This window comes from Globicephala melas, chromosome 2, assembly GCF_963455315.2.
Source record: "Globicephala melas chromosome 2, mGloMel1.2, whole genome shotgun sequence".
Classification (NCBI taxonomy): domain Eukaryota; kingdom Metazoa; phylum Chordata; class Mammalia; order Artiodactyla; family Delphinidae; genus Globicephala; species Globicephala melas.
In genome coordinates, this window is record NC_083315.2 from 92840148 (window position 1) to 92861566 (window position 21419).

Genomic DNA, 21419 nt, shown 5'->3' on the forward strand with positions numbered 1-21419 from the left:
GGGAATGGGGCGGGAGGTGAGCGAGTGGTTCCCGGATGGTCGTGGGGGCGGAGACACGGGGGAGTCCCCGTCGGCGGTGTGACCACGGCCGGCGTTAGTTACCTGCAGCCCTGGAGAAGGTAAAAAGAACTTAAGCTCAGAAAGCGAAACCAGTGCTAAAGGACTCCAGTCTCCTTCACCTTCCCGGAACTTCGGGAGCCCTGGCGTCGTCGGCCCCCAACCTGTGAGCGTCCACCCCCCCGGCCCCCTCCCCCGCGCGCAGCAGGGAAGCCAGAGGACGCATTAACCTCTCTGTGGCCACTCCGTGCTAGGCGAGGGACCAAGCATCTAAGACTCGGGGGCTCGGCCCCTCCACCTGGTGGGCATCTCCCTCCCCAGTTATGGGGGGCGTGTCCAGCGCGTGCCTCCTCCCTTCTGCCTCCCGCCTGGGCTCCGCGCGTGCCAGTCCCCAGACGCGTGGTACCCGTGCTGGGGGTAGGAGGGCGTGGTCCCCGAGGTAGAAGAAGGGGGGCGCGTCCTCAGCTGTATGGTAATAAGGGTCTGGCCCCGCCTTCAGCGCCTCTCCTCACCTGGGTTTAGCCACAGCTCCAGAGCCCACCTTAACCCCCAACAGCCTCAAGCCTCGGCCCGCGTCCTGTCGCTCCGTTGGAGCAGGGAGGAACTCTCCTGACTGCAGAGTTGGCTCGAGCCACCAGAGAGTCCAGGGGCTGAGGCCGGGCAGACCCGGGTCCTCTCCTCATAGGGCAAAATGTAGGGTGGAACTGGAAGCGCGCGGACTCGTATGGGTTTCAGGCGGCTTCACCCGTCTCGCCTTCTCGGCTCCCCCGGGTGGCCCCACTTCTCCGAGCGGCGGCAGTGCAGCTGCTTTCCCGGAACCGGCGTGATCCCCGGAGGCTTTCGACCGGGGAGGGCCGGCTTCTCTCAGTGTCGGGGGGTGCAGAGGAGCGGTCTCTCTCCGCGACGCTGAGGGCGGCGGGGGCCTTGTGGCTTCAGCTGTCAGCCCACCCGCACAGCGATGGCTGTCGTCGGGCGATAAGATCGGCGCTGGGGGGAGCAGGGACGCGGCGCGGGCCCGGGGGAGTCTTGCGGGGGGCGGGGGGCACGGCTCGGAGCCCAACAGCTGCCTAGGCCGAGCATGGTCTGATTTTTTTTTTTTTTTTAACTTGGTGGTGGTGAAGGATTGAGGGAGAAGCATGAGAAACAAGAGGTTGGGAGCGTGGGTTGGGGGAGGGGTGAGGTGAGGAGACGGGCTCCGGGGTCCCCCACGCACGGCCACCCCTCCCAGCCACCATCTGGCGCGAACGGGTTGGCGTGGGGAACCGAGGTGGGGCGGGGGCCGGCAGATGGGCCCAGGCTGCGCTCCAGAGTTAATGTAGGTTATGGACAGGCGGAGTCCCCAGGCCCGAGGGAGGAGGAGCCCAGGACTTGCCTCCCAGCGATCCTGACCAGTGGGTTCTCTGCCCATTCTCTACGGATCCCTTAGTCCTGCGTAGGGTGCCAAAGAGTGCCCCTCGCTTTCCTCTGAGCTGGCATCCAGCCCTACCTAGTTATGTCCGCTTCCACCCCCAAATCCTGGCCTGGGAGTTCATAAAAAACTCGCTCCTTTTCTGGATCTGGCTCTTGCCTGACCCTCAAGGGAGACATCCAGTCCCACAGGAGACATTTCGTTCAGTATTGGTAGATCTGGAACACTCTATCCCTCACACACATCCGGACTGATGTGCCCAAAAGCACTTTGCAAACAGTCAAGGACCAAACAAAAGTATCATCATTACCCTCAGAGTCAAGAATTCTTGAAAGGGATCCCAGAGATAGAAATCCTCTGACCTGTAGGGGGAAAGGTTAAATTCTCTTCACCATCAAAAGGCATTCCTGAAGCACCTATTTGCTATGCAGTGCTGTCCCAGAAGTTCATTTACTCCCCTAGGACTCTAGGACACCGCCCTTGGCCCTGAATACCCACTAGCGCTCCAACCCGCTGGGGTCCAGCTTTGCCCACATTTGCTGAGCAGGAGAGGGTCGCTTTGCAGGCAGGGAATAGAAATGCGGAGGCTCCACAACTGGGGCTCCTCCACTTTTCTCCCACTCGTGACTTGTGGAAGGAAAGACCCAACACGTGTCCTGGGGGCCCCCAGGAACATGAGGCTGTGAGGCTATCAGAGGCCGCAAATCACGGTGGGATTGGACCCACGTGGACGTCTGACGAACCTACGCCTCCGCAGACGCTCGGCCACGCCCTGGAGAGGGGGCATGATTGCAAGGTCCCACCAACCTGGGCTTCCCCGGACTGACTGTGGGCCCTCTGATGGTCCACAGATCCTCATCCCCACGAGCACCCGCAACACTGCCCAGCGTCTGGAGCCACAGGGTCGAGGCCTGGCTTCAGGCAGGCCCACAGCCTCCGCCCCAGGGGCCTTCGGCTCCGACCGCCCTCTCCGTTTGGCCGCTGCATACAGCCCCCCAGCAGGCAGAACCCGCACCTGGGGCCCGGAGGCGCAAAGGTGGTCTCGCAGCCTGGCACCCGAGCTGACCCCTGGTGATTAGGGTGCGACTCGGGCCGAGCAGAGCCTCGGGGCCCCTCCCCCACTTGGTAGCCTACGCGCCCTCCCCAGGGCTGCCGTCGCATCTTCCCGGCCTCCAGCGCTATTTTGCACCCCGACCCCCGGGACAGCGTTCTCCGCGGGACGAACTGCACCCAGGTAGGAGCGCGATAGGGGCCGGGCTACAGCGCCCGCCGGGCAGGCCAAGGGAGGGGGAGCTAGCCTGGCTAGGGCGGGGCGCTTAAGCCTTGAGGGGCGCCGCTGCGGTCGCTGCGGGGAAGGGGCCACGTGCAGGGAGCGGCGGCCGGGGAGCTGCACAGAAGGCGGGGAGATTTGCAAACTGTTGCTGCCACATGGCTGCTCCATTCGATCCATTCACATTGAAATGAGGACGGCGCGTGCCTCATCTGCCGCAGGGCGCTGCCACGCGTCAGCCCGGCCCGCCGCATGCCAACTGGGGCAGTGGGGCTGGCAGGGCCTGGCAGCCGTGGGGGCGCAGCCCGGGCCCTGAGGCCAGGCGAGGGCGGGCGGGGGAGGGGGGCGGCGCGCAGCGAGCTACCCTAGCCGCTCGGGCTCCACAGCTTCGCGGACCTTGGCCCTGCAGTTGGGAGCGAGCCGACGTGAAAGGACCAGGGACCGACAGGTTTCGGAGGGGGGGCCAGGATCGATGCCGTCGCTCCCCGCAGATGCGCCCCAGCAGCGCTACTCTCCATCTGCCGCTGCTCGCACCTGCCGGTCAATAAATCGATTTTACAATTTAATGCAGCAGCTTCCCGCCCGCCTGGGACAGATGCCGCCGCAGAACCACCTCCGCCCTCGCCCCTCCCCTCGAGGGGCGCCAGCGGTTAGGGCCGGGATTCCCGGTCGGCAGGCGGCGCCCCGCCGGGCCGCGTTCACCTCTCTCTGGAGGCCTTACAAGGAACTGCCTGCTCTGGGTCTTTCCCGCGGGACAGAGTGGGTTCCCCATAGGACAGGCCTGAGGCTGGTGGAGGAGAGAGGAAGATGATGACTTGGTGGTGGCCTTGAAGACTCATTTGGGGGCTTCACGGGGGGAACAGAATGCAGTGGCTGATGATAAGATGTGAGAGCCCCTGTGAGAAGGAGGAAGGGGTAGCACCTGGGGCATTGGCGCTGATAGCCACTGAGTTGTGAAGAATCTCCGCGAGGCAGCCCAGGAGGGTTGAGATGGAATGGGGCCTCTCCCCACCCTCTGCTTGAGTCGAGTGAATAAGCATGACATAAACCTGGCTCTTGGCACTTCCCAACCCTAGGGTCTTGGACTTGTAATTTAACTATAGCTCTACACCTCAGTTTTCTCATATGTGCAATGGGGATAATAATGATAGCCACCTGGGAGGGTGACTGATTATGCATTTGCAAATGAGTTCCAGGAGGAAAGAAAGGAAAGAGGAGAGCTGAAGGCAAACAGTTACAAAGAATGAGGCAAAGGAGCAGAGGGTGGAAACAAAGAGAGGAAAGCTAGGTGGGGCATGGAAAGGAGATGGACACTGGAAAACCTCCACTGTTAAAGGCCCTGTGAAGGGCCTTTTGTGGGAAGAGGCTGTGACACGGTTCTCAACTGGAAGGAGAAGACTGGAGCTTTGACAATGGGTTTGGATAAGAGATGGTTTGGAAGAACCAGTTGCCCATGGCCAGATGACCCTCCAGCCAGGGCCAAATGTAGGTCTCAAGCTGGCACCCTTCCTCCTTCACGGTGATGTTTCAGAGCAGAGGCATGTAGGAGGAGAAGTCAACTTCTGAACTGCCCTGGTCATTGAGGCTCCTGGCAGCTCAGGGGTCTCAGCCTTCCCCACGTCACCAAGAGGGCACACAGACTGGGCAGGGCTGTCCACTGGCTTATGGCTCATGATTGATGACCCAAATGTCCCAAGGAAAGGATGTCCAAGTGGATGAGACCATCAAACATGAGTCAGAGTGCCTGCTCTGCCTTCTCATGAGATCAGGAGAGCTTCCCACCTTCTCTCTGCCAGGCTCCCAGGAGCCTGAGGGCCTGGGCTAGCCCCATACTCTGTCTCCTTTACCTTCTCAGAAGGCCGGGGCAGATGGTGCCTGAGGCTGAGGCAGCTGCTGTGGACTGAGCTCTCTCCTTCTCAATGAGAACAGCTTTGGCCTGAAGAGACCATGGGCCCAAGAGAGAAGCAGCTGAGGGCCCCTGACCTGAGAAGCCTCTTTGAACTGTGTAGGAAGGAAGTGCTCCATAGGCCTCCTGTGTGCTGGTTAGAAGGAAAGAAGGCGAGAGTGGAGGGGCAGGGTAGAGACCTGCTGGCTGGAAGCAAGGGCCTTCATTGGTGGCGACCCGGCAGCCTCCCCAGCTTCATTTGCCAAACCCAGGGGAAACCTGGAAAGCTAGGGCCAGGAGCCACGCAGCGGGTATTTCCAGCCACAGAGGAGTCCGGGGTTTAGGGCAGCCTCCACGGCAACTTTCCCAGAGCCCCTGGCTTCCCCTTCCCTAGCTCCTTCCTGTCCCCACCCTAGCAAGTGAGGAGGGAGGCCCAGGGGAAGGGAGAGAAGGCTCAGGGAGGCCTCTGTGCGGAGACCCTCAGGCTGCAGGCCTTGCCCAGCCTGCCCTTGCCTCCTGCCCCGGTCTCTCAGGACAGAGGGGACTCTGAGAGGGCTTACAGGGCTAGAGAACAGAGGGCACAGGGCAAAGGCATTGCTGAGAGCGATGGGGCCAAAAGAGAACCTTCTGCCAGCCATACTGAAGGACAGGGTGGGATGGGGGAGCGGAGCCTGAGTTGAAAGTAAAGGTTCAGGCACCCCCTCAGTCCTCCATCTTGGACTAGTTTCTCTACCCCAAGGATTTTCTTCCTTCTCATCCACTCATCCTCTGCCCTGACTGTGCTAGCCTCCACTGTCCTCTGTTCTTGTCCCCTCCCCAGCATACAGCTCACCTGTCCCTGAAACCTCTCTTCTCTGTAAACTCTGACAGGTGGGAAGCTCTCTCCAGCCCCACCTGCCTGCTCAGCCTTCACTCCCCTCTTCTGGCTCTGGCCTCCCTTTAGCATCCAGGCCCAGCACTGCACCTGGCCCCTCCATGTCTCTGGGTCCTTGCGTGCACTTCACCTTCCTCCGCTGAACAACCCATCTCCTGGAAGAAACTCTGACCTGTCCTCATTTCTCCACACAACCTCTGATCTCTGATCCCAGCTGCCACCCAGGACTTGAAGCAAGTAAGAGATAGCGGATGGGGTCACACTTCTCCCTCTCTGCGGCCCCAGAACCTGGGAGTGGGGATTACTCAGATGGGCCATGGTCCCCTGCAGCCTCCCTGGGAGGAAGGGTCAGGGCAGAACCAGGAAGTGCTGTGCTTCAGTACTCTCATGCACAGAGAAAGAAACCGGGGACACGTGCCAGTTCTGTGAATAGCTAGCTGCCTGAGCAGGCAGGTTACTGTTCCCTGAGGAAGGCTGAGGAGGAATCTGACTGCCATGGTCAAGTAGGTGATGGGTCTTAAGCAGAGAATGGTGACCAGCTGTCTCCTTCTCCCACCACAGTCAGAATGAGAGGAAATGGGCTTCAGTTGTGGCAGGAAGGATTTAGGTTAGACATATGGGAGAACTTCCTGTGACAGTGTCTACACTATGTATTCCATTTGTTAATCCAAGTTGAACTCTCCCCTGGAGTTGATTAGAATTGCATGTTGATGCTTGCTAATGAGTAACTTGCCTTGCCTGTGATTAGCAAAGAACCTCCCACCCAGAGGATTCTCCTTAGGTCTAGACCGTCCCCAAGGAAGAAATCCAGAGAGGCCTGAGAGGCACCAGGACCTGGGCCTCCTCTCAGCCCCGAGGGGTTTTTGGGCAGTGTTAGGCCACTGTGAGTCCTGATCACTTTGCCTCTCCTGCCCCCAGCCCTCTGGTTACTGCTCTCAGAACAAGCCCTGCGGAGCTGTCCAGCCAACGCTAACTTTGCAGCAAAGGGACAGGCTTAATTTAAGGTCTGGGAGCTCACAGAGAATTTCCAGAGCAAAAATGAATACTCAGGGTTTCCAACACCAGGGGCTTCAGCAACAGCCCCAGCTGTCTCTGTAAGTTTAGAAACAGACAGGCTTCAACCCGGTTTTGTGCCCATTCACCCCACTCTCATGAGTGCTGTTCGGGCATCATGAACATTCCCATTGCTGGTGTCATTCTGCCACTGAGATCCCTGTGTTGCCCTGTGGCCGTGGCCAACTCCCCCGTCTCTTGCTTCCCCTCCTCTCCTAAGAGGTTTGATCCCTTACCCCCATTACCAGAACCCTTCTCCAGGTAAGAAGGAAGCTGGGGAGACCTGGGGTGAGTCTATCAAACTGCCATCAGAAGAAGAGAATACAGTCAAAAGATGCATTCCATTTGGGGCATGGCTCTGTGCACCCCCATGGTTAGTTTTCCTGGGTCAGGGCCTGTGTGTGTGGCCACATGCATATCCAGAGTTTGGTCCCTTAGTCAACCAGTTGTGAATGAGGTCAACCATGTGCCTAGCACTGGGCTAAGGTCAGTGAGGCCAAAAGGAACATCCGATTCAGCTCCTAATGGGACATGGAGGTAAAATCGAGGGTCATGAAAAGGAATGTGATGATCTGCAGAGCCCGGGTTCAGAGAGGGATGCGGGAGGCTTTGTGGGGAGCGAGGGGAAGGCACTGGACCTGGAGGAAAGAGCAGAACTTAGAAAAAGAGAAGAGACGGCATTCCTGCCAGGCAGAATGGAGAGAGGAAAAGGATCAGAGTGGAAATGAAGTAGGTATAGCTGGAGCAGACTTTGCATGTGCAGGGCTGGACGTGAGGTTAGACAGGTAGGGTATGGAGACCCATCACACAGATGAATTCGGACTTGATCGATGGGCTTTAGGGAACCTGTGGGTTCTTGAGCCGAGGAGGGTGTTCAGCCGCCATCTGGCAGTGGGGTGCAGGGTGGTCTGGAGCAGGGAGGTACAGAGGGAGGGCCAGAGGCAACTAGGAGCCTTCTGCATCTGTGGCTGGTGGCCAGGTATACACCGAAGCCTGGGTCCTGTCCTTGAGATGGCTGGGCACCTGAGAATGCCAGACCCCTGAGGACCTGCTGGGACAGGCCCCACATTTTCCTTGCCAGCAGCCACTCTCTTCTTCCACCCCTGGCTTTCCAGATAGAGCCCTGCAAACACGACCAGCCTCAGGGCTTCCCTGGCTCCTATACTGAGAGTGGGGGCTGCTTTGGCCATACCTCTCTCCACACCCCTCCCCCCCGCCCCGCCACGTTCCTACTCTTTCCCTCAGAGTCTTGGGGCCCTGCCTAGCAGCCTGGCTGGAAGAGGATAAAGGATTGCATCAGGCCTAGGTTCATCCAACCTCGGGCCTGAAGCCCACAAAGGGAATCCAGAGGTGTCTCAAGGGAATGAGCTGGGGTCTTAACACCTAGAAACTCAGGGTGAGGTGAGCGCTCAAGGGCACCTAGACCAACCCCATATTCTATAGCCAAGGGCTTGAATACCTCCGGAGATAGGACCCTCCCTCCCTCTTCTGGCTGTTGCCTGCTCTTTAGATGGTTCTGGGTGTGAAAAGTGCATTCACTTCTTGATCCAAAAGTCCTGCTGTGGCCAGTGTGGGCTGGTGGTGTGGGAGAGCTCTGTTTGGGCCTTGCCGAGGGGCTTCTGAATTGGCACCGCTAGAGGGAGGGTCCACCAGCCTCTCGAGTCTGGGGTGGCTTGCTGGGTCCTGCGGGCCCCCCTGCTACGCCTGTTGGGTGCCCTCGGCGGGGGCAGTTTAAGCGTGAGAAGCGCCGGTCAGTTCCCAGCTCAGCCCAGGGGGTGGGGCAGCAAGGGCGAGGCCAGCCCCGTCATCCCTTCTCAGCCTCACCGGGGCGGCCAGGCCAGGGTCAGCCTGTCTCACAGGCCGGCCCTCCCCAGGCTGAGATCATCGCCCTCCGGCCTCCATGGCAGCCCCCACCCCCAGCTGAGCTCACTGCCCTGGCCCGCTGGGGGACATTGTTGTCTCCTGCGCCCCTCCCCCGGGCTCAATGAGCTGTTTGTTGGCATGTCCGGCGCGGGCAAGGGGAGGGCGGGCACAGGGCGCCCGCACACAATGGGGATTCCGTCCATTCTGAGGTGGCTGCGGGAACCAGGCTGGCTTTGTCCCTGGGACCCTCATTCCCACCATTTAGCGGAGCCGGAACTCCAGGCGGAAGGCCCCGTATAAGAACAACAATGTTGTCACCCCGTCTGTGGGGGAGGGCGCTGCAGGCCCGGCCTCCTGGGGCCCAGGGGACCCACAGTTCGGGGCAGCCTGAGAGGCACCTAGGACAGGTCCTAGAGCCTAGGCTGTGACTCACATCTAAGGGAGACTCAGGAGGCAGACGCCCCCCACCCACACCGGCCCCACTGGTCCGTCTGCAGCCCCCGGCAAGTGTGGAAGGGGGTTCCCTGGCATCCCTAGCTGTTCTCAGCTCCTTCACGTGCAAAGATGAGCCCTAAGGTGCAGAGGGGGTGAATGCACCCGGTAAGCCCCGTTTGGGTGGTGTGCTGTAGAGGGGCTGAGTTCGGGGCAGCCTGACCCACAGGCCTTTCTGCATGCATCTTGGGCAAAGGCCTTTGCTCAAAGCTGGGCTCAGGCCCGTTTCTGAGCCTCTAGCCCGGCCAGCCTGCCCCTTCGGAAGTGGCGCTGGCCACTCAGACAACAAGTGTTTATTTTCCAGGGTGAGGGGGGAACAGGACGTCACGGCGTTTCCCTCCTGCCTGGTGCTGCAGTGGTTCTCACAGTCTGGGCACTGGTGACATCACCAGCCTTTCTTCCTCAGCCCTGGCCTCCTTGCCTCCCCCTCCCCCCAATCACATGCTCTGGCGGGGCTACACAGTTCTGAAGCTCCTGCTTCCGCTGCGGGCACTTCTGAGCAGGTCCTCTTGGAGGGCATGAGTGCGGCCGGGAAGTACTGGACCAGCCCCTCTCACTGCCCTTGGCATTCAGGCCAAGCCTAGGGATAGCCCCTCTGTGCTCGCCCTCACCAGAGCGCTTGGTGTCCCACCCGGCACGCTCCTAGAGCGATGCTGGCCCTTTAAGGGTCTTGGGAAGCCAGAACAACAGGAAATCCAAACGGCCTCATTAGGCAGCTCCGAGCTCAGCACAGTAATTAGTGCCCTGAAAACAAAACAAGGAAAAGCAGGTGGTGGTGCTCCCCCCCAATCTCGGCTGCCCCCAGCGTGGCCTGTTAGTACCCAAAGCCAGGCAGCTGGGACTGGAGCCCCTCCCTTCTAAGTCCCCTCACCCCAAGCTCCTGAAGCCTGCTGCCCACTGCCCAGGCCAGGGGTCAGATCCTTAGCTTCTGGGGAGCAGGCAGTGGCTTCTCGGCCAACCGTTTCCCCCTGGGGAGAATGAAGCCCCAGGGACAAGCAATGGGGCTTCCCCTCTCGCGTAGCCAGGTGGCCACTTGTCCACAGCATCCTCCACCTGTTTGGAAAATGCTGTGATGAAGGCTGGGAGCTGGGATGGTCTCTTCCAGAGGGAAAGGGGAGACCCCTGGGAATCCCAGGCCAAGAAGGCCCCCTTAGGAGAAGGGAGAAGCCTGCTCTGTGGTCCTACCTCTCAGGATCTCTGGTGATTCTCCAGGTGGGCAAGACAACTTGGGCAGAGGGACTGGTAACCCACTGGCCCTCTGGACAGACCTTGGGGACCTGTGAGCCCCTCAGTTGGTAAAAACCTGGCCAGGAACAAACAAGAACCCTAGTGAGTTCTCTTCAGCCAGGCCACAGGCCCCAGCTCATTCTACCCTCCACTGTCCCCCATTTTATGCAACTGGAATGCCATCTTATCCCTGACCCCTGAGATATCTCCTTTTATGTGTACTGCCAGGGGAGGGACATACTGTGCTCCACTTAAGAAACAAATATTCATTCAACAGACATTTCTGGAGTGTCCAAAATACTCCGTGCACTGTGCTGGTGGGGAATTCCTGAGAAAGTTTCAAGGAATTCAAATGGCACTACCTTGTGATAGCTCATTACAGTCCTTCCCTCTGTATTGAGAAGGCCTTTGAGGGGAGGGACTGTGGCTCCTGCGTGTACGTATCCCCCTATAGACACAGCACGTAGGAGACTGGAACATGCTTATGAACAATCAAAAATGAACCAGGAAAATTAAAAAAAAAAAGAACCAGGAATAGTCTGACTTCAGAGTAAGCCTGTGTAAGCTCAGTATGTGGCATGGCACAGCAGCAGCACTCTGGCGGGGCGCCCCCAGCCTTTGGGGAAAGCCACAAAGGCTCAGAGCCTAGATCTCCCTGAGGACCCTAAGTTTTGTACAGAGCAAGGGCTAAGGGCATTGTGGGGGAAGGAATCTCGGGTCCTGCTGAGAACAAAGCTGGAGATGACCCTGGGATGTGGGGAGGAGCTGCACTGGGCTTGCCTGGGCTACAGGCTGTGCGGAGTGGGGGATGCTGAGCGGGAGAGCTGGGCAGGTTGAGTGTGGACCGTGGCCAGCCTATGGCCAGTGAATGGAGCTGTAATTAAGCTGTGGGTAGGTTTCTGGTCACACACTTATTGGCTGAGAACAAAGGCCCCAAGCGTCATTGCCCAGGGGGAAGAAGAAGGAGCAGAGGGAGGGGGTGGGCTAACCCAGAACCTGCTATTGGGCTGGGCAGCTGGCCTCCAGCTGGTCAGGGAACTCTGCAGGCACCTCTGGACGCCACTGGCTAGGTGGTAAATTCTGAGGGGCTCCAATCTGAAACTGAGAGGCCAGTGCTGTTGCTAGAGGCGAAGGGGACCAGCCAGCAAGTGACCAAAGGGTCACAGGTTCATGGAGCGGGGGGTTCTCAAGAATCCCCCGCTCCATGAAGCACACAAGAATCACTTGAGCAGGGACTTCCCTGGTGATCCAGTGGGTAAGACTCCGCGCTCCCAATGCAGGGGGCCCGGGTTCGATCCCTGGTCAGGGAACTAGATCCCACAGGCCACAACTAAGGGTTCGTATGCCGCAACTAAAAAATGATCCCACATGCCACAACGAAGATCCCACGTGCCGCAACTAAGACCCGGCGCAGCCAAAATAAATAAATAAATAAATATTAAAAAAAAAAAAAAAAAACAGAGAATCACCTGAGCAGCTCCCTAGAGATTCTGATATAATTGGTCTGGGATCAGGCCTAGGAGGCACTGGTATTTTCCAAAAGCCTCTAAGTGACCCAGTGTGCAGTCAGAGTCAGAACTACTGCTCGCTGGGAGCACGCCCCTCCCGAGAGCCCATAGTGCTCAGAGGCCACACCCACTGGATCAAGTGGTGCAGGTGCCCTGGGCCGAGAGGGAAATGGGCAACAGAGTCCCCTAGGCCTGGGGATGGGGCCTTCGGAGAAGTCCTCCCCTTCTTGAAACCCCCCACCCCCAATGGAAAGTTACCCAGGGAAGCAGCTATGGGCAGACAAGGCAAGAATACTGGGAGAGGCACACCCATGGGGTGCCCGTGGCCTCTCCAGGCGCCCAGGAAGGGACCCTCCTGCCTCATCCCAAGCCCCCCAGATGGGAGGGACAGCACCCAGGAGAACAGGCTGGGGACTGGGAGGGAAGAGGGGTAGACTCAGATCACCTGAGCTGATGGGGCCTGATCCCATTTAGGGACGTGCAGCGGTCCTGAATCATTTCCCGGATATAGCTCAACAGCCCAGACTTCAAGGTTTTGGGGGGGAAATCTTTTTTCCAAGTTCCTCGATCTGTCATCCCCCTCCCCCGCCGGCCGGATAGGCCTGGACCAGTGTCCTCTCTCAGCTCCCCCTCAGCCTCCCAGCTCGGGCTTCTCCACTGAGCTCCCTGGACATTGTTTCCCGCCTCAGGAAGTCTCTGATGCCCTGCGCTGGATTTTGTTTTCCTTGTTATCGGGACAACTAATATTTTTTCCTGTGCGGAAAAAAAAGAGATTTTCCCAAGCAGATTACAGCTGTCAGTGAGGGGGGAGGGGGCTGGAGGTTGAGCCCTCCCTTCACCCTCCCTCTCTGCCACCCTTACAGGGCTGGGCTTTTGAATGAAGGAGGAAGCGCTGGCCCCAGAGCCACCCAGGCCAGTTGGAGCCAGTGACAACTCTGGCCTTGGCAGAAAAGTCAGGCCCCTATCCTCTGCCTGAGGGGCCCCTGCTCCCTGCTAAGAGGGCTGATCCACATATGTGGCTGGGCCACATATCCAAGGGCAGGGAGAGGGTCCTGGGCTTGCCTTCCCTCTAGTGGGGTAGAAAGGGCAGGCCACCCCTCAACTGCAAGGGGGCAGGTTCTGTCTGAATGGCACAGCCCAGGCGCACATGCACGTGTATGCACACACAACACACACACACACACACATCCTGGGTCTCTGCATTCTTCCTTGATAAACACTCACTTTCTACATCAGGTGCTGTGGTTCTAGGGACAGGCTGCCTGGGCCTTTGGGGTGGGGAGCTGCAGCATAACCACGGCTGCAGCAATAGGGTCTTACCTAAGATGACCAAGTTTCTTTTCTTTCTTTCTTTCTTTCTTTCCTTTCTTTCTTTCTTTTTTTTTTTTTAAATTTTTTTGAAGCCAGTCAATTGCTTCTTTTATTTATTTATTTATTATTTGGCTGTACCGGGTCTTCGTTGCAACATACGGGGTCTTCGTCACCCCGTGAAGGATCTTCAGTTGCAGCAGGCAGGATCTCTACTTGCAGCATGCAAACTCTTAGTTATGGCATGTGGGATCGATCTAGTTCCCTGAACAGGGATCGAACCCAGACCCCCTGCACTGGGAGCGCAGGGTCTTAGCCACTGGACCACCAGGGAAGTCCCCAAGTTTCTTTTAAAGTTCACAACAGCAGCAAATAGAAGGGCTTCGGCTGTGAGTTACTCTATTGTCTGTGGTTTGCAAATGTATTAAGAAAACTAGCCCCCCTGCCCTGTACCCTCCTGCAAAGTGGATGGTGAGCTCTGAGAGGGACTCTCCTACCTTCACCTCTCAGTGTGGTGGGCTCTTCAGTGGGCTGCCTGCAGGAGTGAGCAAGGCCATCTGTCTGGGGGCTGGAGGAAATAGGAGAATTTCAATTTAGATTCATTGTTTATCTAAAAGGTAAACTGAACTTTAATAATATTTGATATGTGTTTTGACTATAGTGTCTAATCTATACATAAATATTCATATTCAAAAAAGTTTGGAGACCACCACCCCGGGAGATCAGTGAGGGCTTTATAACCTATCAGAAGCCTGTTTCAGATTGGGTGCTGGGCGAGGGAAGGGAGCTATGGAGGAGGGGCTGGTGAGCTCTGGATGCAGAACCACTTGGGCCCGGTCAGACTCCCAGATGTCACCAGCAGCGTGGACTTTCTGGGCCATCACTACCCCTGTGGCCTCCCTTCTCCCTGCCCACCCTCTCGGGCCTGCCTATGTCCCAGTTGGGTTCTAGGACCTTTGGCTGCCATGCTTCCCACAAGGGAGAGGGTGGTCCTGTGTGCTGCTCCCCTCACCCCAGGCTGGCTGAAGTGCGGCTGGGGTCCCTGCAGCTGCCCTGTATGCTGTGTCACCCCCAGGAGAAAAGTCCCTGGCGGGAGGCGGCCCTCTGCCGGGAGGCTGTTTCCTCAACCGGCCAAGGTAAGAAGTGGGGGATTTCCAGCCCTGTCCACGGGGCTGACTTAGTGCTGGGGGCTCCTCTCCTTTCTCATGCAGCCCATGCCCGGGTGAGGACAGAAACTCCAGAGTTAGGCCCAGTTGTAGCGAAAGGGGTGTGAGGGTAGCAGAGTCAGCTAAGCCCACAAGCCTCCCCAGCTGCTACTCCCTGATCCGGAAGGAGCCAAGCCCAAGGCGGAACCCCAGGACAGCACCTGGGACCAACAGAGACCCAGTCTTGGAAGACCCCGACAGGCATCTTGGTGGGGAGTAGGGCCTGGAAATCCAGAGCCACTCTTACTCATGGGCCTGTGGGGAATGACTCAAATCAATGAATGCCCCTGCCTAACCCTAGCCTTTCCTGGTTCTGGTGGTAAGGGGAGTGGCAGGTCTGAATCTCACCCTCTAAGGCTCCGCTAACTGGCCGGTACTTCCAGAGGTGCTAGAGAGTCGAAGGACCCAATGTGAGCCCCTCGGGAGCTGGGAGCCAGGAGCCTCATGTCCCGGACAGCTTGCCCTGAAAGCTTGATCCCCAGGAAAGGGGAGCCATACCCTAACAGCATTCCCTGTCTTCCTGCACTGTGGTCAGCTGGGCAAGGAGGGTGGGTGTGATCCTGGGGGCTGTTTGGAGAGAGAATTAAGACAGTTGTGGCGACCTGGTGATGGTGGTACACACAGATGCCCCAACTCCAGTGTTGGCTCACTTAGGCCCAAGTAATGGCTTAGGAAACAGCTAGACTCTTCCTCCACTTTCATGAAGATTCTCCTGTGCCTCAGACACTTGTGAGTTTCATTTCATTACCTGGTTTGTATGTGTTTGCTGTGTGCATACATTCACATGCTTGCAGGCTAGCGTGATTGAGGCGTGTGAGGCGGCGGACTCACGCAAGGTCCCTGAGCATGAGAGCATCTGAGAGGTGAAATAATAAATCCAGCCACCATCAGTGCAGGGCAGCAACATGCCATGATAAGGTACATGCATTATCGCCAATCTACACAGCAGCCAATCCTCTGAGGAAGGTGTTATAATCTCCAGTTTACAAATCGATAAACGGAGTGAAATTTAGAGACGTTAAATGACCAGCCTGAAGTCACACAGTGAGCAAATCCAGGCAAGGATTTGAACCCAGGTCAGTCCAAGGCCAAGCCAGAGGTCTCTCTACCAGGCTCTCTCAGCATGGTCCTCCTCAATTACGCTTTATCTGCTCCTCGTCTCTGAGGCTCTGGCTGCCCTAGTCTGAGGCGACAGGCTCTTCCCCTCCCTCCCTCCCCTCCAGTCAAGGTGGCAAAGCGGAGCCTGTTGAAGGCTGTATGGAGCCCAGACGCTGTGCCCAGACCTTCACACATCAAACCAGTGCCCAGTTCAGAGAGGGTCCGGCTGGCCCTGGGCGGGATCAGCTAGGGCAGAGCTGGGACAGCTGTTTACAGTAAACAGAAAGCTCCCGAGGAAGGAAGGAGGGGAGGGGCTGGGGTTGCCATGGAGACAGGGAAGAGCAGCAGGGCCTCGGCCCTGATCCACAGCTACTGGTAACACATCCCTGCCCCTTCTAGAGCTGGAGGAGGCCCGAGGAAGGTCCAGACAGGCAGCCTAAGCAGGAGAGGCAGGGGCAGATTGGGCCTCAGAGCAGTGCCTGCTGAGAACACATTCCCATCTCATTATGTATGTCTACTTATTGTTAACAATAACAACTACTGTTTATTGAGCTTTTTGTTTACAGCATGCCTGACACTAGGCCCTTGAGAGTATGTTTTCTTATTTAACTCTAAAACCGGGAGATAGGCAGAATAATCATCTCTAATTTATAGATGAGGAAATTGAGGTTCAGAAAGATTAAGCCATTTGTCAAGGTCACACAGCTTGTAAGTGACAGAGCAAAATTTTTGGATCAAAAACTCTTTTACCAAGGCAGATAGGAGATGAGCTAGCAGGTGAAGGTCTGAGCCGCTCAGCTCGTGGGGAAACTGAGTCCCCTGGGTACCAAGGGGACTTTCCCAGGCTTCTAGCGTTAGTCAAAGAGATTGCTGGGGACAGAACCCGTGTGTTCCAGCCATAACCACTAGACCACACGGCTTCTCCACGGCTTGAGCTGGGAAGGTCCAAAGAGAAACTCCCTTTCCAGCCCCAGCCTGGATCCTAGACTCTCCCGCAGCTAACAGGCTGCCCCTGAGGAGGTCAGGACGAGCCAGGGTGCTGCGGGGGATGCTGGGGGCTTTCTGCCCACACATATGGTTTCCAGATTCCAGGGGATGAAAAGGAGGCCATTGGGGGCGGAAATGGGGGATGTGCGATGACAAATTTAGACTGATTGCTTAAAAAAAAAAAAAAAAAGGCCGAGAAACACTAAAAAATAAAAGCAAAAAGTCCACTAGAAAAACTAAAGGGAATTATTTGATTGCGCAGCCGAGAGCCGTGAGGCGCAGCATGGTTTAATGGGGAACAGTATCAAGGGCTCTTCTGACTTTGCTCAGAGGATGGCGGCAGAGGAGGGGCTCTGTCTGCTGTTGCTGGCTTCACCCCCTGGACTTTGGGACAGGGATAAAGTTGGGCACGGCACCTGGGTGGATGTCTGGAGTTCAGGAGCACCTGTTGGGGGGCTCTCCTATAAGGCTTGGGCCCTTTGGACTCCAAGGATCCTGCTGGCTTGTGGCCAAGGGTCCCCACGGGCTCACAGAGGGAGCTGCCCTAGGGGAGGCTCCAGCTGGTCTGTACTGAGAGCATGTGAAAAGATGAGCTGTAAGGTGGGGGACTGGGGTGTCTCTGAGTTCCAGCCTTAAAGGGAAATGGCCAGGAACAGAAGGTAAAAGGGAGGACAGCTGCCTGGAATTCTGGCCTGCAGCAGGCCCAAAGGGTCAAAGGTCAAGGGGGGGACAAGGGGGACTTCCTGAGGCTCTCAGGGGAGTGCCAGCCAGCCAGGCTGTTGTGCAAGCTCTGGGCTGGACCATAAGGGCAGGCTGGCAGAGGAGCCACGCCTGGCCCAGTCCCCTCAGCCTCTCCTAACTGTCCCCTGGAGCTGGAGTAGTGCCCTCTCTCCTCCAGGAAACCAGGACCCTGTCCCCCAAGGTAGCACCCCTGTCCCACCTCAGTGGCCTCATTCTATATGCCTGAGTGCTTCCTCTCTCATACTCATCCTGAACCTCTCTTCCCCAGAACGACCATCTTTTGAGAAACCAGAAAAACCTTCTCAAGTAAGCCTCTTTCTTTCAATTCCACTCTGATTTCCCACGAGGAGATCAGAGGGGTTTGTGAGGAGAGAACCATGATAGGGCTCACAGGGTCCCAGCCCTAAAGGAACAGTCACAGAGTAAAGTGGAGGAGAAGCAAGCCATCAGGGATGTGTGGGTGCCAGGCCCCGGGCTAACCACAGATGTGCTGCACTGCTCTCCCTAGACTTCATGCGAGCCTCTCAAGGTCTGCTGTGTTTATTCACATTTTACAGATGAAGAAATGGAGGTTCTGAGGGTGTGATTAAACTGACAGCTGGTAAATGACAGAGCAGAGACTGCTCTTTCCAGATCACCTCCCTGTCCCTCAGCTCAACCCACTTGACTGGAGATGGAAAGCAAGCACAACGAAGGGTCTAGGACCGTGTCTGGCTCCCAGGGGACGTGGGATCATTGCTGACCGATGCTGAATCTCATGGAGAAGGGACCGGATCCTGGATGGAGCCTCACGTCAGCCACAAATTTCTCTTCAGCATCTGTAAAATCAGGAGGTAGGATCAGCAGCTCAGTGGTTTTCAAACTTGGTTCGTGGGCATCCTGGCATCTCATAGAAATTGGGATGGAGGAGGAAATGACAGTGAATAAGGTGATCCCCGCCCCCTGCCAGCCCAGCTCCCACCAGGGATGCTCAGCATATCAATTTCAGGTATCAGACATCCACAAGGGATGTTTTTATTTGAATAAAGGTCCCACAGCACTCTATGGCCTCGATCTGAGGTCTCTGCAGCTCTGACCTTCTGGGAGCTGTGATCTAGGCAGTTTCAGGTCCTGGGCTGGGGAGAGAAGCCAGAGGATCTGGTGAGAGAAATGGAGCAGACCAGGTCTGGGGTCCTAACCCTGCGGAAGGAAGCAGGTCAAGGTCAGAGCCATGAGACCACGCCTCGGCAGAGGAGGTGAGCTGGAGATACACAGCACCTGCCTCTCCACCTGGGAAACACAAATAGACCTTTGGCCACGGCAGCCTGGAAACCAGAAGTAGCACCCACCTTCCTGGGGGCCAAACCAATGCCCCTTTCTCCTTTTCTGCCAGGCCTGCCCGGGCTTGTTCTCAGTGGACATCGGTTGCTGGTCACCGACCTAGGGCCACCCTAACCTCCCGTGACCTCATGGCTCCTACTGCTCAGCTCAAGGGCTACTTCAAGTTGAAAGCTGAGAAAAGGCAAAGCTGCTCAGGGAGAGGAAAGCACCCAATAGGGGGCATTCAGCGAGCAGGGGCTAATCCCCTTGAAAGAAGAACCCTACTCTGTGCCCCTTTTATGGCCCATCCCTAGCCAAAGTTTGTCCCTCTGCCTCACTTTGCCCTTTTGGAAGCTGGGCATAAGAATGGTGTCCCTCTCCTGGTGGCTTCAGCATGTATAGCTCCCTGAATATCGTCATCTCCATGGTCCAGGTGGAGGAGAAAGCTGAAGGTGGCCCAAGGACTAGAACCATCTAGCATCCTCCTTCTGTCCTACTGCCCATCCCGGGCCTGCCTCTGACCACCATTCACCCTCAACCTGCTGCAGGGCCCAGCCTTGCTCCACGTAAGCAAAGCTGCCAGCAGGGTCCTTTGTGGGGCTGCTCCCCTGTGGCACTCCCTAGGGGCCCCACCATGGGGCAACAGATGGACCTATGGTCTCTACAGAACAATGGTGGGGGAGGGGCCCTGGCATCGCCTGCCCCAAACAGGAAGTGCTGCATGAGCTTCAAAGAACTGGCAGGGCCAAGGGGCTGAGTGGCTGGAGCCACTGCCAGGACTGGCGGCTGCCTGAAGAGATGCCTGCCAGCCTCGGGATGCCCAGCCTTCAGTGGGGGTGGGGCTGCAGTGGCAAGGGCAGCTGGGTTTTGGGCAGAGGATGCTTTGCGCCCTCAGTGCAGCAGCCTCTGACCTGGAAGCAGGCTGAGGGAAGGGGGCTCCGACACAAGGCTGTTTCCCGGCTCTGCTGCCACCCGCCAGCGGGACTGCAGGTTCTTTCCCAGGCCACAGTGGGTCTGGCCCTCCAGCAAGTAACCGTGAGGGGCAGGGCTGGCACCAAGCCTGCCGCCCACTCCCTGCCTCCTGCTCCCAGCTGCTCTGCTCAGAGCCTTTTCCTCTCCACTTCCTGTTCACACAGGGGGGGGCGGGAAGTGGAGGGAGGAAGTTGGGGGGAGGCGTGTAGGGGGGACCCATTGAATAAAAGGAATTAACCGTTTCCCTCCTCTGACCTCTGGGAATTTCCGCCTGTGAAAGTGTCTCGAAGAATCTGCAGAGCTGGGGCAGTGGGGAGGAGGTGCGCCCCTCGTGGCCCCCTCCCCTTCTCCCTCCCCCGGTGGTAGTGGCGGGCCTGATAACTCCCTCTCGGCCCCCTAACCTTTTGTTTCCCTGGCGCCAGGGGGGCCAGCGCCAAGGGCAGCCTGGAGCCTGGAGGCCCCCTCCCAACCAATGGGGTTGGGGTGCCCGGCCTGTGACCCGAGCTCGGGGCAGGGGGACGCTGCGCAGGAGCTGCGGGAGTTGGTGGTCCTGGGGGAATGAGCTCACACCCGGGCTGGCCAGGCTCTGAGCCCCGCGCCCTCCCTGCCAGGGTTGGTGCCTTTGGCCAGTCTGCCTTGGGGACAGGAGAAGGGCGGCGAGCGGGTCACTCGGGCCTCAGACGTAGGGCGGGCACACCCTCCGGGGGCCACTCCCCCCTGGAGCGGAGGAAAGGAGACGGTGAGTTCAGGAAACCAGTAGACAGCGCCCCCTAGTGCCCACCGCTGACGCGGCCAGGCGGCCCCCCAGGGCCCTCTCAAGGGCGGGCCTCAGGAAGCACCTGCTCTCCAGGACCAGTGGCCGCCCTGCATCTCCCCCAGGTGGCTTCCTTGTTTACAGGCCTCCTGCCCTGATCCCAGCGTCACTGCCTGTGGCCACTCCTCCTATTTCCAGTGACCGCTCCAGGAGCAGCTCATTCATCTTGGCCCCTACCCGCGTAGCTGCTCCCCCATCCCACCCCCTCCTGGCCCTCCCCCAGGCTTAGGGCCAAGGCCCAGAGGGCCGTCTCTCTCCCCTCCACTCCAGGCCTTGCTTGGTTTCCAGGGATCTAAGAGCTGTGGCTTCCCGTTGCCCTGACTCAACGGAACCCCATTCTGTCAGTGCCAGAGAAGACTGGGGCCTTTTTCCAGGAAAGAGGAAGCAGCCTAGGACCAGATGGGCAGGCTTAAGAGAGGACAGAAGGGGCAGGGGTGTCCCAAGCTGTCTTAGCCAAGTCCTCTGGGAGGAGGGAGCAATAGGGCAGTGTCTGTTTAACTAACATGTATTAGGCACCCATTATGTGCAAAGACAGAAGCCCCAAGCTGTTTCAAGTAAGCAAGTGACCATGCCAGTGGTGGGCCAAGGTTTATACCTAGTTCTCACTGACAGTGAGGAATACGACCCTGAGCCCACTACTGGGCATGTCTAGGTGTGAGGGGAGCCTTAGGCCACATGGGGAGCAGGAGCCCTCCAAATCTTCCTGGAACGGGGGAAATGGAACAGGATTAGGATGCCCTCTACTCACCCAGCGGGACCCTACCCCCCATTTGCTTCCACTCTGGCTTCTGGGGCAAGATGGGGAGTCTGAGGCTCATCAAAGATGGGCAGCTTCTGGCCCTATCCCTTGGCAGGGGCCATGAAGAGACCCCGTTGTTCTAGTGGCTGGAAAAGAATAAGCAGGGCAAGATTCTCCCAGGGCTGCAGGAGATAAAAGTCTTGGAAGAGGATTAGGCTGCAGGGGCAAGAGAGACGCCTGCAGTCACTAGCTAGGTGACCTGACCCCAGCCTGATTCCAGGAACACTCACTTTTTATTTTGTTTCAGTCTGGGCGGCTGATAGACCACACCCATAAACCTGGGCAGTGGACTGTGAACACCAGTCCATGGAGCAAAGGGTGCTCAGCTGATATCACGGGAAGGCCCTGCTTCAGGACTCCCTAGGGCTTAGCCTCGAGCCACAACTAAAGAACTGTAAGCTGGGGGGATGGGCAGGTCAAAGGAGATAGATGGGGAGAAAACATATCTGCCAAATGCCATGGATGGTGGCAGTGGTAGTCTCGCCTCCATGTTGGACCTCAACATTATGGTTAAGGGACTTCCCTGGCGGTCCAGTGATTAAGACTATGTGCTTCCAAT

The 21419-nt window shown here is 57.7% G+C and overlaps 1 long non-coding RNA gene across 1 annotated transcript in view; it reads left to right on the forward strand.

Annotated features, from left to right (window-relative positions):
* LOC138842583 (uncharacterized) overlaps positions 1 to 19397 on the forward strand; it is a 42008-nt gene extending 22611 nt beyond the window's left edge. Inside the window, exons 2-3 of the long non-coding RNA XR_011377290.1 lie at positions 17534 to 17809; positions 18349 to 19397. This is a non-coding gene — a long non-coding RNA (uncharacterized lncRNA). The remainder of the gene's footprint in view (positions 1 to 17533; positions 17810 to 18348) is intronic.
* Positions 19398 to 21419: the final 2022 nt, after the last annotated feature.